Source organism: Zingiber officinale, chromosome 3A (genome assembly GCF_018446385.1).
Source record: "Zingiber officinale cultivar Zhangliang chromosome 3A, Zo_v1.1, whole genome shotgun sequence".
In the NCBI taxonomy this organism is placed as follows: domain Eukaryota; kingdom Viridiplantae; phylum Streptophyta; class Magnoliopsida; order Zingiberales; family Zingiberaceae; genus Zingiber; species Zingiber officinale.
Window position 1 is genome coordinate 80501210 of NC_055990.1, and position 16935 is coordinate 80518144.

The following is a 16935-nucleotide window of genomic DNA, read 5'->3' on the forward strand; positions in this document are numbered from 1 at the left end:
GAATCATTTTTCAGATATCTCGGTTGCACAACCTGCCAATTTTGTCACTGCGAAACACCTAAAATCAACCCTCAAACTGTTAATGTCCAAACTCTGATCGGGTACACCATGTGAGGAGAGGAATCGAGCGAAGGGATCGGGAATCACGTCACCTGCTAGTCTAATTCCCAAATTTTAAATTAGTTAGTTTTTCTATAATTTGTAAATACACATTTACATGGATTGTATTCTTATTTCATATAACAAACAAACAAAAAAAAATTCCAGATTTTCATTGAGATGATGAAAAACTTGGTAATTTTTTTAGGTTATGTGAAAAAATAGAATTCTCGAGTGGAAACTCTCTTTTACTGCTGTGCCAGTCACTAGTATGTAAAAGTCTATGGGTGCTTCGTTCTGCAAGATCACATCTTCCCTGGGTGGATAATACTCGGCTTTCATCTCAGATACCTTCAAATATACAAAAGATGAGATACTGAGGTGAGAGCACTATGTTGTGATATTCTGTCTGGCAAAATCTAGAGTTAGAAAATTTTAATAATTACCAGTTGGAATAGTAGGTCATTAGATACTCCATGGAACAAGTAGACACTTTGAACCGGTGAGTAAAATAGATAGTGAGTAATGTTGGATCTGATGGCTTTGGGAAGAGCATCCAGTGTCTCTTGCTGTTGGAGGCCTTCTGAGTCAGTCCTGAACTTCAAACTGAGATGTGAGATCATTTGTTCTTGTAAGCGTTCTGGAAGCTAATTTCTTTGTGCAAAACCCGTGGCTGCTTGGATTGTATCCCTCTGCAATGATCAGTACATATCTTTAATGCTATAAAAGTAAAACAAGAGTAAATATTGGTTGCAAGTACAAATTGCTGCCATCTGAATGGATTGATCAAGTTTTGCATTGTGAAACTTACATATCTTCTAGTTCTGCTAGTTCCATGAACTACCAAATTGGTTATATTTCTGATTAAATAGGTTGTTAGTCCAACGTTAAAGAGCATGTAGAAAATGTCAAAAATCATTTCTCCTATATTTTCAGCATGCAAGTCTCCATAACCAACGGTTGTAAGGGTGGTGATTGACCAGTACATCGAGGTCACATAGTGGATCCACAAGCCTCGCTCGTGGAAATCTGGCATAGAAGCACCGATCCAAGTACTGCTTGGATTATGATACCTTGCAGAGAAGATAATAGAAGCCCCCAGCACAGTGCACAGCAAATAGAGTCACTTATGAGATTGTTATGAAATGACAGTATCAGTCGAAGTATCAACTGCAAAAGGTAAGTGAATGCACGAATTGATGGTAAAGAATAAAGATCCTTACACAAATAAGTTTTGCACATCGAACCCAAAAGTAGTTGAAGTGCCTATCTTTCTCTAGTCTGGTAAATGAAAAATGAAGTGTGTGGAATTAGTTGGAAGGCAATAATATCTCCCCTCAGGGAACACAAAAAGCATTCACATAGTTATTTAAGAAGCATACCTGCAAATAGTGCACTAACTCTTCTGAGACGCCAGAGACGGAGCATGTTGAAGAATCCATAAGAGCGGAGCTTATGAGGCAACAATTTGCGTGCAAGTTTGGAAGGGATAGTGGAAGAAACATCAAGTACAAACCAACTGGTCAAATATTTCCATGCTATTAGCTTAGGATCGTCAACGAGCAGATAAGTTGTTCTATCAAGGTAGGCTAAAAAGAAGGTTAAAATGATGTCAATGGCAAAGAAGGCATTGACGATATTGTCCACTAGGTCAAGAGTTCCCTTCGCATGCCCAAGGATGTAACGCCCGCCCTCCCTGCTACCCTAAGGGACAGGGCTACGATACTCTACGTATAAATTTTTCTTTTTAAAACAGCGGAAGACTTAAAATAATTTTCATAGTTTTAATAAAACTTTTCTTTTAAATTTCTTTTGAACTATACTATCACATGGCATCAAAAATCATAACATCAAATCCAGTGGAACCATAATGTCAAGCCACACATGTTTAGGTATCACAAGTCATAAAATACCAATGCATAGTTCTTTAAAGAAACTTTAAGCAGGTTCTTATTTATTTGGTTGTCTAGCCACCGCCACACACATCTTCGTTGCCCCTCCTGCTGCTCCTCTAACTCATCCAGCTTTTTCCTTTATCTGTGGTACAAGGAAAGTAAGCTATGAGCACTCATGGCTCAGTAAGTTCCTTTCCTACTCACTAAAACCAACAATCAGCACATAATCAAGAATGCATCAACAAGTCATAATCTAAACTAATCATAGCATAACATAGCATTCTATTCAAGCATATCATGCATCATAATATAATCTCAACTAGTCATAGCATATCAAGCATCACCATGGCCGAAACATATACATAGTGCATTGCATAAAACATAGCTAGACATGGCATAACAACAAGTATCATGGTATATCAAAGCATGGCCGAAACATGTATATCAAAGCATCATACTATGGCCGAAACATGTACATCAAGGCATCATCATATCCTTGGCCGAAATCTATATATCAATCATCAACCACTCAATGGCCGAAACATGTCTATAAGGTATAGCATGAACATAACGTAATCATACCTTATCATGGCATATCATAATCAAGAGCATAACATGAAACATAGCATAATCATAAGGTGTATGCAATATGATTTTGGAAAACATGTATCCGCAAAACATGTGTATGTCTCATGATCCTTTAAACCATTTTCTTTTACATATATATACTTGAAAATAATATCAACATATTTAGGGCCCCGGCTTGTACCATACATACATAACATAGATGCGCGCGTCCTAAGTATATCCAAGGTAGCAAGTCTTGAATCATACTAGGAACTAGGTCAAGATCACAAAGCATGGCCTAGGGGCGTATTTAAAGAGTCCATCCCTTATTAGCCCAGATCACAAAGCAAGGCTTAGCCTAGATCACACAGCAAGGCTTAGGGGTGTACTAAGGAGCCCATCCCTTATTAGCCCAGATCACAAAGCAAGGCTTGGCCTAGATCACAAAGCAAGGCCTAGGGACTGATTAGGAGTCCACCCTTGGTACAAGCCACTCACATATAAAGTAAAATACATGTCATACATATCATGTATCATAAAAGCATGCATCACTTAGGCACACATCATATCATAAAAGTATGCATCACTTAGGCATACATCATGTCATAAAAGTATGCATCACTTAGGCATACATCATATCATAAAGGTATGCATCACTTAGGCATACATCATGTCATAAAGGTATGCATCACTTAGGCATACATCATATCATAAAGGTATGCATCACTTAGGCATACATCATGTCATATCAATATGCATCACTTAGGCATAGATCATAAAAACATGCATGTCTTAAGCATAAAGCATATCATCAAGCATGCATGATTTAACCACATATCATATCATGAAAGCATGCATATTTAAAGCACTAAACATAGCATCAAGCATGCATAATTTAACCACATATCATAACATAAGCATGCATAATTTAAGCACAAAGCATATCATATCATAAAAGCATGCATATCATATCATAAGTCATAAATCACTAGCATACATATTAAGCATAAGGGTGTATCTTGTGATTATCCTATCATAGGAAACATGGTATCATATTTATCTTGGTTTTAAGCTTCCTAAACCCTTGTGGCCGAAACCCTTTAAAGCTCAATTTAGGTTAAACACAACATCCAAGCATGTGGCACCTAAGTTATCATCATAGCATTTTCATAGGAAGCATTATAAACATGATTAACTTAGTTTCTAAGTTCCTCAAGTCCCTAATTTCATATGGCCGAAACCTTAAGGTGTGGAACAAGGTTCCATATGACATAAAAGCATGGACAACTTTAAATCATATTTATAACATTTTTACCAAGGAACAAGGTAAACACATTTGACACATTTGAATTAGTTCCTAAGTTCTTTAAGCCCTTAACATATATCATGGCCGAAATTTAACAAGTTCTCATTAGGGCTACAAACAAGCATACAAGAATGTGAACTTGGACTAACATTATGTATAAATTCATACAAGGCATCATCCAATAGTTATGGACGAAACAAACCCTAGCATCATTTTAGGTCATAAAACAACCTATAGCATTTGAACCTTGGCTTTCTACTTATCATATGTCATGTAGAGTGACATGAGCATATTTAATTTAGGTCCTAGGGTTTCTAGGGCATCTAAACCTTCATGGCCGAGACTTACAATGGTCCATTTAGGTCATGGAAGAATCATACAAGCATGTGACACAATCAATAGGTTATCATATTTTCATAAGAAGCATTTTAACACCTTTGGTTTAAATTCTAGAGCCTCTAGGTCATTTAAATCCTTTTTGGCATAAACTCATAAGTGTTTAAACTTGCTTCAAGTAACATAAAAACATATGAAGTCATACAAGTTTCATAGCATGTGTAAAGACAAACATAATGAGCATACATATGAATTGTGTCTTTGGCTTTCTAGGTTTCTTTTTCTCTTTTTCTTTTATTTTTTTCTCATGGCCGAAACCAACCATTCTTTAGCTAGGTTTTTAAGTGGCCTAAAGCATGAAAAACCTAAGTAAATTTCATGGTAAAATTTACTAAGAAACATATATATATATTTGATTCATGAACAAACTTGGACTCTTGTGATCATACATGTCATATGTCATATAACCAATTTTTCTACACCCTAATCAAGCATGAGGGCATTAGACAAATTTCATATCTAAACATCACAGAGGTATTGAGCATATTAAAGTTTTGTTTAAGCTTTTCTAAGCTATTCATCTCATCATGGCCGAAAACCCTAAGAAAGAGTTCATGCAGTTCTAGCAATATTCAAACATACAACTCTTTTAGGATATTTGTATTCTATCACATGAGCATGTTTATTTAAATTTAAGGGTCTTCCTAACCCTAAACCCTTTCTTGGCCGAAACATATGAGTGGGTTTTCTTTTAGTTCAAATATCTTCTAAGCAAGAAAACTAATACATGATCCTTAATATTTCATAGGAAAAACCTTGTACTAGTTGGGTAAAACAATAAATTTCCCTAGCCTCTTAAAAATATTTTTGGCCGAAATTCTAGGGTCAAGTACTTCTCTGATAAAGCATCATATAGGTATAAAAACATGAAGAAGAACCCTTTTCCATGGCATAGAAAATCTATCATGTAGTGAAGACTAGTTAAACATCACTAGATTTTTGAAAGCTCTTCTTAGCCGAATTTTCTCAAACTTGTTTCTAGGTTTTAAAATCTTCATAAAATCCGAAAAACACATAAAAGCCTTGTACCACAGGTGAGGGGAAGCTTACATCCTTTTTCTCTTGTGGATCTAAGGTATGGTGAAGAAGAAGTAGCCTCTTCTTCTAGTTCCTTTCCCTTGATTCCCTTGCTAAGTCCTCCTTGTATCTTAGGTTTTCTTAGGAGAAAACCTTGGCTTGGGGCCAAAAATGGAGGAGAGGGGAACTGAGGTTTCGGTGAGGGAGAGGAGAGAATGAGAAAAATGAGAGAAAATAGAATTTTCCCTTTACATATTCTCTTTTATGTTAAGGGGGAAGAGGTAGCAAACTTAGTTTTTGCTTTCCTTCTCCCTTAGCCTTTTTTTTCTATTTTATTTTTATTTTTATTTATTTATTTATCCCCATCATTCATGGTGAAATAAGGGGGAATGAATCCCCTTAATGGTCTCTTTTATTTTCGGCAAGAGAAGAGAGAAAGAGGGAGAGGAAGGGAGGAAGGCAAATTGCCTTTCTCTTGTTCTTTACTTGTTTTCTTTTGGCTATCTTTTATTCTCACCTTTATCATGAGTTTCCCTCCTTTGCTATCAATATCTTCTCTCTATCCCAACTGGTTATTTCCCATTAACTCTATGAAATATAATATAAGAGGTTCAAGGTTCAATCCTTGACCATTACTTCTTTTTATTTCATTTTATTTCTTTTTACTTCAACTCACTTCTTATTATTTTTCTAAGACAAAATTCATCATTCTCATATTTATTCTTAAAAGCTTAGTGGGTGTTACAGTACCCCGTACCTCATAAAAGTTCGTCCTCGAACTTTAAAATAGTTGCATCAGGTGGCACTGAACTTTCGGCTGAGTGCATCGGCCACTTTGTTCGCCTTTCCTGGGTGATAAAGGATCTCACAATCATAATCTTTAACTAATTCGAGCCATCGGCGTTGCCTCATATTCAAGTCTTTCTGCGTGAATAAATATTTCAGACTCTGATGGTCGGTATAAATCTTACACTGAGCTCCATATAGATAATGGCTCCATATTTTTAGAGCGAAGACCACGGCTGCTAGTTCTAAGTCGTGAATAGGATAATTCTTCTCATGTTCTTTATGTTGTCTAGAAGCGTAGGCAATGACTTTGCCATCTTGCATGAGTACAGCTCCAAGTCCTGTGATGGAAGCATCGCTGTACATATCGAAGCCTCTGTTGGTTTCCGGAAGAGTAAGAATCGGAGCACTGGTCAGTCTCCTTTTTAATTCCGCGAAACTCTTCTCGCAAGCTTCTGTCCATTCATACTTTGTATTTTTCTTGGTGAGGGCTGTCATAGGAGCTGCGATTTTGGAGAAATTCTCTACAAATTTCCTGTAATAACCTGCTAGTCCGAGAAAACTTCTGACTTCGTTGGTATTCTTTGGTCGGTTCCAGTTATTTACAGCTTCGATTTTACTTGGATCCACCATAACTCCATCTTTGGAGATGACATGACCTAGAAATATTACCCGGTCAAGCCAAAACTCGCATTTGGAAAATTTTGCATATAATTGTTTCTCTTGAAGGATCTGTAGTACAGTATTAAGGTGTTCGGCATGTTCTTCTGGAATTCTCGAGTAGATAAGTATATCATCAATGAAGACGATCACAAATTTATCAAGGTATGCCGTAAATACTCGATTCATCAGGTCCATAAATACTGCAGGAGCGTTGGTTACTCCGAAAGGCATAACTATGAACTCATAGTGTCCATATCGGGTTCGAAATGTTGTTTTAGGTATATCATCTGGTTTCACTTTCACTTGATGATATCCGGATCGTAGATCTATCTTTGAGAAAACAGTCGCACCCTTCAGTTGATCGAACAGATCATCGATCCGCGGGAGTGGGTACCGATTCTTGATCATCACATTATTCAGCGCTCGGTTGTCTATACACATTCGCATAGACCCATCCTTCTTCTTTACGAATAGCACTGGAGCTTCCCATGGAGAGTGACTAGGACGAATAAGTCCCTTGCCGAGTAATTCGGATAACTGTTCCTGAAGCTCCTTTAATTCAGCCGAAGCCATACGATAAGGTGCTTTCGAGATCGGCTGAGTACCAGGAATCAATTCGATTCCGAATTCTATCTCCCTGTCAGGGGCCAACCCTGGTAGTTCATCAGGAAATACCTTTGGATAGTTGCATACTATTCTGACATCTTCTAATTTCGGGTCTTTGACTTGATTGGTATCAACCACGTGTGCTAGAAACCCCATACATCCTTTATCTAACATCTTTTGTGCTTTAATAGATGACAATAACTTCTCCGTTCCTTTTGATTCCCTGTAAAATTCAAACTCTGGTTCATCTTCGGGTCGGAAAATCACTTTTCTTTTGCGGCACTCGATTGAAGCGCCGTACTTGCTAAGGAAATCCATACCCAAAATTATATCATAGTCCTGCATATCAAGTACTATTAGATTGCAGTAGAGTTCTCTGTTTGCAATCCGAATGAGTACTGCTTGCAGCATATAGTCTGATGGCATAATCTCTCCGGATGGTAAGGTTGTTAAGAATGTGTCCTCTAGAGTTCGGAGTGGTATGTCTAGCTTCTTCATGAAAGGAATTGAGACAAACGAGTGCGTTGCCCCGGTATCAAATAATCCTGCAGCATACTGATTGTAGATAAATAGCTGACCTGTGACAACGGTAGAGGCATTCGCCACGTCTTCCTTGGTAAGAGAGTAGACTCTGGCATTGGTCATAGTGGGAGGGGCCTCCAATCTTCCATGGCTGATTGAAGTCCCTTCTATGGCAGCTTGCATCTGGTGAAGCTGTGCGGGGGCACTCATGTTCTGGAAGTTCTGCGGAGGTGGTGCTTGAATCCGAGTAGGGCAATCTCTTATTAAATGACCTTCCTTTCCGCAATTGTAGCACTTTCTGGTGCTCAGGCGACATACTCCAGAATGCATCTTCCCACATGTGGCACACTGAGGGTACTTGGTCTGCTTATTGGCCGGACCACCTTTTGTTTTATTCCACTGTTTCCTCTTTCCACTTGAGTTTCCTTTCCAGTCAGTTCTGGTACTGTGCGATTTTTGTCCTCCGGTCAGTGCTTGGTTCTTGCCCTTATTCATTGCTTCCTGATAGTGCTCGGTAATCAGGGCGCTGCTGACTAGTTCCTCTGCAGTCTGCGGTCTATTAACTCCGCTGACTACATTCAGAGCTATCTCGGGTCGGAGCATCTTTAACATTAACCAGACCCTTTCTTTTTCAGTTCGGACCAGTTCTGGGCACAATCGAGCTAGGCGGTTGAACCTCTTGACGGCTTCATTGACTGACATGTCACCTTGCCGGAACTCAGTGAACTCGTCATAGTGCTTGTTAGTCACTCGCATATGGAAGAATTCCTCTAAGAATTCTGTCTCAAAATCTGTCCACTGCATTTGGTTGATTTGTCTTTTTGCCTTTACTCTGTCCCACCACATCCGGGCATCTCCGGTAAGACAGAACGATGCGCATTTGACCTTCTCGTGTTCAGGCCAATCCAATAATTCCATTATGTTCTCCACGGTTTTGAGCCAGGCTTGCGCATCCCATGGTTCACAGTTTCCCGAGAATGCTTCCGGCTTAAGCCTTTGCCACTGAATCAGATAGGCCTCTTGTCGGACCATCGGAGTAGGGGCTGCCAGGGGCACTGGTGCAGCTGTAGGTACAACAGGTAGTGGTGACCCATCAAGGTAGTGATCAGCTGCTGTTACTCTGCGATCTGATGCTGGAGGTCTGCGACTACCTGTGTCAGATCTGGTGGAGTCACTGTTCCTCCGGTTCGGGCATTGCGTGTCCTAACCATGTTTATCTAAATACGAACAAACAGACTAGTGTAAGTGGTTATCGTTTTTAGCCAATCTAACCTATTGTTTTTGTTTCTATCTATTTTTTCTGGTATTATTCCTAACCTACCAATATGTAATCCTAATCTAAATTATAACTAAAAGCATAGAATAAAGCATCAAACATAAGCAAGTAAAACATTAAATTAAAGCATAAACAACATAAGGAAAAATAAGGAATATAATGACAACAACGTGACATAAAGAAATAAAGCATAAGCAATGTAGTAAAGAAATAAAGCATAGGCAATATAACAAGAAAGAAAATAAAGCATAAGCATATGACAAGAAAATCAAACATAAGAATATAACAAGCAAATTTAGCATAAACATTCTTACTTGGAGCGGCAGGTAGGAGGCTTGATGTGTGTGTAGTGAGCTGGCAATAAACTTTGGCTCTGATACCAACCTGTAACGCCCGCCCTCCCTGCTACCCTAAGGGACGGGGCTACGATACTCTACGTATAAATTTTTCTTTTTAAAACAGCGGAAGACTTAAAATAATTTTCATAGTTTTAATAAAACTTTTCTTTTAAATTTCTTTTGAACTATACTATCACATGGCATCAAAATCATAACATCAAATCCAGTGGAACCATAATGTCAAGCCACACATGTTTAGGTATCACAAGTCATAAAATACCAATGCATAGTTCTTTAAAGAAACTTTAAGCAGGTTCTTATTTATTTGGTTGCCTAGCCACCGCCACACACATCTTCGTTGCCCCTCCTGCTGCTCCTCTAACTCATCCAGCTTTTTCCTTTATCTGTGGTACAAGGAAAGTAAGCTATGAGCACTCATGGCTCAGTAAGTTCCTTTCCTACTCACTAAAACCAACAATCAGCACATAATCAAGAATGCATCAACAAGTCATAATCTAAACTAATCATGGCATAACATAGCATTCTATTCAAGCATATCATGCATCATAATATAATCTCAACTAGTCATAGCATATCAAGCATCACCATGGCCGAAACATATACATAGTGCATTGCATAAAACATAGCTAGACATGGCATAACAACAAGTATCATGGTATATCAAAGCATGGCCGAAACATGTATATCAAAGCATCATACTATGGCCGAAACATGTACATCAAGGCATCATCATATCCTTGGCCGAAATCTATATATCAAGCATCAACAACTCAATGGCCGAAACATGTCTATAAGGTATAGCATGAACATAACGTAATCATACCTTATCATGGCATATCATAATCAAGAGCATAACATGAAACATAGCATAATCATAAGGTGTATGCAATATGATTTTGGAAAACATGTATCCGCAAAACATGTGTATGTCTCATGATCCTTTAAACCATTTTCTTTTACATATATATACTTGAAAATAATATCAACATATTTAGGGCCCCGGCTTGTACCATACATACATAACATAGATGCGCGCGTCCTAAGTATATCCAAGGTAGCAAGTCTTGAATCATACTAGGAACTAGGTCAAGATCACAAAGCATGGCCTAGGGGCGTATTTAAAGAGTCCATCCCTTATTAGCCCAGATCACAAAGCAAGGCTTAGCCTAGATCACACAGCAAGGCTTAGGGGTGTACTAAGGAGCTCATCCCTTATTAGCCCAGATCACAAAGCAAGGCTTGGCCTAGATCACAAAGCAAGGCCTAGGGACTGATTAGGAGTCCACCTTTGGTACAAGCCACTCACATATAAAGTAAAATACATGTCATACATATCATGTATCATAAAAGCATGCATCACTTAGGCACACATCATATCATAAAAGTATGCATCACTTAGGCATACATCATGTCATAAAAGTATGCATCACTTAGGCATACATCATATCATAAAGGTATGCATCACTTAGGCATACATCATGTCATAAAGGTATGCATCACTTAGGCATACATCATATCATAAAGGTATGCATCACTTAGGCATACATCATGTCATATCAATATGCATCACTTAGGCATAGATCATAAAAACATGCATGTCTTAAGCATAAAGCATATCATCAAGCATGCATGATTTAACCACATATCATATCATGAAAGCATGCATATTTTAAGCACTAAACATAGCATCAAGCATGCATAATTTAACCACATATCATAACATAAACATGCATAATTTAAGCACAAAGCATATCATATCATAAAAGCATGCATATCATATCATAAGTCATAAATCATAAGCATACATATTAAGCATAAGGGTGTATCTTGTGATTATCCTATCATAGGAAACATGGTATCATATTTATCTTGGTTTTAAGCTTCCTAAACTCTTGTGGCCGAAACCCTTTAAAGCTCAATTTAGGTTAAACACAACATCCAAGCATGTGGCACCTAAGTTATCATCATAGCATTTTCATAGGAAGCATTATAAACATGATTAACTTAGTTTCTAAGTTCCTCAAGTCCCTAATTTCATATGGCCGAAACCTTAAGGTGTGGAACAAGGTTCCATATGACATAAAGCTTGGACAACTTTAAATCATATTTATAACATTTTTACCAAGGAACAAGGTAAACACATTTGACACATTTGAATTAGTTCCTAAGTTCTTTAAGCCCTTAACATATATCATGGCCGAAATTTAACAAGTTCTCATTAGGACTACAAACAAGCATACAAGCATGTGAACTTGGACTAACATTATGTATAAATTCATACAAGGCATCATCCAATAGTTATGGCCGAAACAAACCCTAGCATCATTTTAGGTCATAAAACAACATATAGCATTTGAACCTTGGCTTTCTACTTATCATATGTCATGTAGAGTGACATGAGCATATTTAATTTTGGACCTAGGGTTTCTAGGGCATCTAAACCTTCATGGCCATGACTTACAATGGTCCATTTAGGTCATGGAAGAATCATACAAGCATGTGACACAATCAATAGGTTATCATATTTTCATAAGAAGCATTTTAACACCTTTGGTTTAAATTCTAGAGCCTCTAGGTCATTTAAATCCTTTTTGGCAGAAACTCATCAGTGTTTAAACTTGCTTCAAGTAACATAAAAACATATGAAGTCATACAAGTTTCATAGCATGTGTAAAGACAAACATAATGAGCAGACATATGAATTGTGTCTTAGGCTTTCTAGGTTTCTTTTTCTCTTTTTCTTTTAATTTTTTCTCATGGCCGAAACCTACCATTCTTTTGCTAGGTTTTTAAGTGGCCTAAAGCATGAAAAACCTAAGTAAATTTCATGGTAAAATTTACTAAGAAACATATATATATATTTGGTTCATGAACAAACTTGGACTCTTGTGATCATACATGTCATATGTCATATAACCAATTTTTCTACACCCTAATCAAGCATGAGGGCATTAGACAAATTTCATATCTAAACATCACAGAGGTATTGAGCATATTAAAGTTTTGTTTAAGCTTTTCTAAGCTATTCATCTCATCATGGCCGAAAACCCTAAGAAAGAGTCCATGAAGTTCTAGCAATATTCAAACATACAACTCTTTTAGGATATTTGTATTCTATCACATGAGCATGTTTATTTAAATTTAAGGGTCTTCCTAACCCTAAACCCTTTCTTGGCCGAAACATATGAGTGGGTTTTCTTTTAGTTCAAATATCTTCTAAGCAAGAAAACTAATACATGATCCTTAATATTTCATAGGAAGAACCTTGTACTAGTTGGGTAAAACAATAAATTTCCCTAGCCTCTTAAAAATATTTTTGGCCGAAATTCTAGGGTTAAGTACTTCTCTGATCAAGCATCATATAGGTATAAAAACATGAAGAAGAACCCTTTTCCATGGCATAGAAAATCTATCATGTAGTGAAGACTAGTTAAACATCACCAGATTTTTGAAAGCTCTTCTTAGCCGAATTTTCTCAAACTTGTTTCTAGGTTTTAAAATCTTCATAAAATCCGAAAAACACATAAAAGCCTTGTACCACAGGTGAGGGGAAGCTTACATCCTTTTTCGCTTGTGGATCTAAGGTATGGTGAAGAAGAAGTAGCCTCTTCTTCTAGTTCCTTTACCTTGATTCCCTTGCTAAGTCCTCCTTGTATCTTAGGTTTTATTAGGAGAAAACCTTGTCTTGGGGCCAAAAATGGAGGAGAGGGGAACTGAGGTTTCGGTGAGGGAGAGGAGAGAATGAGAAAAATGAGAGAAAATAGAATTTTCCCTTTACATATTCTCTTTTATGTTAAGGGGGAAGAGGTAGCAAACTTAGTTTTTGCTTTCCTTCTCCCTTAGCCTTTTTTTTCTATTTTATTTTTATTTTTATTTATTTATTTATCCCCATCATTCATGGTGAAATAAGGGGGAATGAATCCCCTTAATGGTCTCTTTTATTTTCGGCAAGAGAAGAGAGAAAGAGGGAGAGGAAGGGAGGAAGGCAAATTGCCTTTCTCTTGTTCTTTACTTGTTTTCTTTTGGCTATCTTTTATTCTCACCTTTATCATGAGTTTCCCTCCTTTGCTATCAATATCTTCTCTCTATCCCAACTGGTTATTTCCCATTAACTCTATGAAATATAATATAAGAGGTTCAAGGTTCAATCCTTGACCATTACTTCTTTTTATTTCATTTTATTTCTTTTTACTTCAACTCACTTCTTATTATTTTTCTAAGACAAAATTCATCATTCTCATATTTATTCTTAAAAGCTTAGTGGGTGTTACAAAGGAATCCAAATTCGAATGGAGAAACCCAAGCAGAATAGACAACAAGAACAATCAAGAAAATCTCCCACGCCCTGTGACAGAAATTCAAACATCAAAAATGTCTGCAATACAAAAGTCTCCAATCAATTATCTCTTGGATGTAGTATTCATGAATAGGACGGCTGAGGGTTTCTTATTTCCAGTCAAGGATAATAAATTGTCATGAAAGAAAGAAAAGTAAAAGAAAAATTACCCCAACAAAAGATTTAGACAACGTAAACCCTGATGCTTTTATATATGAAAAACAAAAAAAAACCTTTTAGAACCGAGAAAAAAAATAGAGATGGAGATTAAAGAAGTTTATATGCAATGAAAGAGTAGAAAATCAATATTTACGCATCTGAAAAATTGCACCTTGAAGACTAGGATCCTTAGCTCGAAGTCCTAAATCTTTCTCACAATATCTTCACTAAATTATACAAATTAGGAGTTAGGAGAGAATACAACTCTTTTCAAAAAAATAATAATCAAAATAATAATAAAGGGTAAAAAGTTATTCAAAGAGAATCCCACATCAAATTTATCACCGAAGTTCCACAAGAAATATCGATCCAGAAGAAAGTTCGGATTTTTCAAGGGTTCATGACCAAGAAAAAAAGGGTTTACATGCAAGAGGGAAAAAATCTGAACAAAAAGAAGGCAAAGAACAAGAGAAAAAACCCCACAAGCTTTCCATCCAGAGCAAATCCCACAGCTCACAATCTCCAACAGAAAAAAAGGAGTTCGCCCTAGTTACAACAGAGGGAATAGAACACCAGACCTGTATCGCCGATCGTAAGGGGAAACGATGAACCTCCGGAGCTTGACCCTGCGGTTGCTCCTGGCCCCGAGGGAGGGGAGAATCCCGATGGAGAGGCTGTAATAGATGCCGTCCCGCGAGATCTCCTTCTCCGCCTTGATGCCGCACATCATTGCCAACGGCATGTTGAACACCTTCGCCGTATCCGCCATAGTCGGCAGATCACATTATCTACACCCACACTCCCTCTCTCCAACTGCACCCTTTCCGGATTCAAAGCATCACAGCTCACAAGAATCTCGATTAGCGATGGCGGCCGCCGAGGCGTGAGCAAGAGCGGAGAAAGCGACAACAGCAAGATAGCCCGTTGTAAAAGGGAGGAGTTGGAGGAGATGCGGCGTCGTAAAAGGGAGGAGTTGGAGGAGATGCAGTGTGGTTGGACGGAAAAGCAAGAGCGTCGTGTCTTGATCCTGATCGGGAGAGGAAGGGGAGTCGATCTAGGAAGGGGAAGAGGGAGATGTGGTTGAGAGAGATGGTTGGAGGTTTAGGTTTAGGCTGAGGCAGATGGTCGGAGGAAGGGACGCGATATAGGGTTAGGTTTGGAGGGAACTTCACAGTGTTGCAAATTTTGGCTGGTGGAATATTAAAATATTTTATTTTGGTTCATTAACACCGGGTTTTAAAAACCTCTATTAAAATCAGTGTCTATTAATGAAAAAAAGGTGCTCATAGACATCGCCTAAAAAGCTGATGTCTATGAGCGAAAATCTGCGCTCATAGACACCGATTTTTAGAAAAACCGGTATAAAATACTCAAAGACATCGGTTTTTGCTTAAAACTGTTGTTGTTCCACTAATGTCTATGAGGGTTTTTGTTGTAGTGGAAGATCAAGAGGTCTTTCTAAAAGGTATAACTAGTATTTTTTCTTTCCGCATCATACTAGTTATTTTTGGAAATAATACCAAATACAAGAGGCATACGATTCTAGTATTTCTAATTTGTTTTCGATGTTGTGTTCTTTTGTTTTTTCTTTTCCTTGTGATTTGATTGTTCTTTTCGGTTGACCTAAAGTTATTTAAGGAAATTAAATATTAACTTTCCTTAAAAGGCTTTGTCTAGTCGGTGGTGGTTGTTCCCATATCCAAGAAGGTCATGTGCCTCGCCACGTCAGTACTGGGAGCCAATTTTGGAAACTAATATTTAATGAAATTAATAACCTAGGTGATTCGGATCGAATGTGTTAAGTTCCGCAGGAGATCCGAGTCTAAACCTAAAAGAACAAATAGATTAAACTTTGGATCAAACGTGTTAAGTTCCGCAGGCGATCCAAGTTTAATTTAAAAGAACACATGGTAGCTAGGAAAAGGTTCAGACCATTATACAAAATTTTTGTACAGTGGAACCATTAGGTTTTCCGAGTAGCAACCAACAATTAGTATCAGAGCTTGGGTTTTGCCTCTGTGTATTTAGTTTTAGTTTAATTATGCACATGTCATACATAATTTAGGCTGGTTAATAGTAGGATGTGCTAACTTTGTAGATGTATGATCCAACTATTATGGCTTATAGTTATTATGTGTGTGATTGGACCCTTGGACATGTCAAGGGCATTTAATTATGTGTGGATGATTGTATTATAAAATACAGCAGGAGCTGTATTTAGTTTTATTAGGATTTTATTTTTTGATCTAGTTACATGTACATTCCTTTTATGGAATATAGGATCGATGGATGTAAATTTTATTTTATGTTCGATCTAGTTTACATGTGCATTCCTTCGAGGAATATAGGATCGAAAAATGTAAAATTCTATTTATGTCGCGGATCGAATCTTGCAAGGAGTGGAACCTTTTGAGGATCAGAGGCACAGCGGAACAAGGAGCAAGATGAATGCGACAACTAGACCCGGTGGCGGTGGCCAAAAATGGCAGCAGCTAGGGTTGGCGACACACGGAGGACAACAATAGATAAAAACCATAATAGTTGAAAATTAGTTTTTCTATTTATTGCTTTTTATGCTGTGTTGTGTGTGCTTGTTAGTATGAATGCTAAGTATGCTAGCATAGTCAAAATTCCTCACTTTAAATAACTAAGTGGGAGAGGGATTTATTTTTAAATAAATTCTACGGTCTCCATTACTGGTTTATAAGTGATGCAACAAGCTTGCGCGTTGGCTCTGAGTGCCTTCCTCCATATCGGATGAGCTTGTTTGCGGATCACTAGCTTAAACTTCCATTTTGGATGACTATAGGAAGTTAATTAAGAGCGTGTGATCTTCCCCATCGGAAGGGACACAATCTTATTAATGTACTGAGTGTCAAGTAATGATATACACTTAAGCACGTCTAATAGTATCCTCCCCATCGGAGTCACTGTTATTATTTGTGTGA

At 37.6% G+C, this 16935-nt stretch overlaps 1 pseudogene; it reads right to left on the minus strand.

Moving 5' to 3' along the window:
• Positions 1-10: 10 nt before the first annotated feature.
• LOC122050493 lies at positions 11-14756 on the minus strand (annotated as a pseudogene).
• Between the last annotated feature and the right edge of the window lie 2179 nt (positions 14757-16935).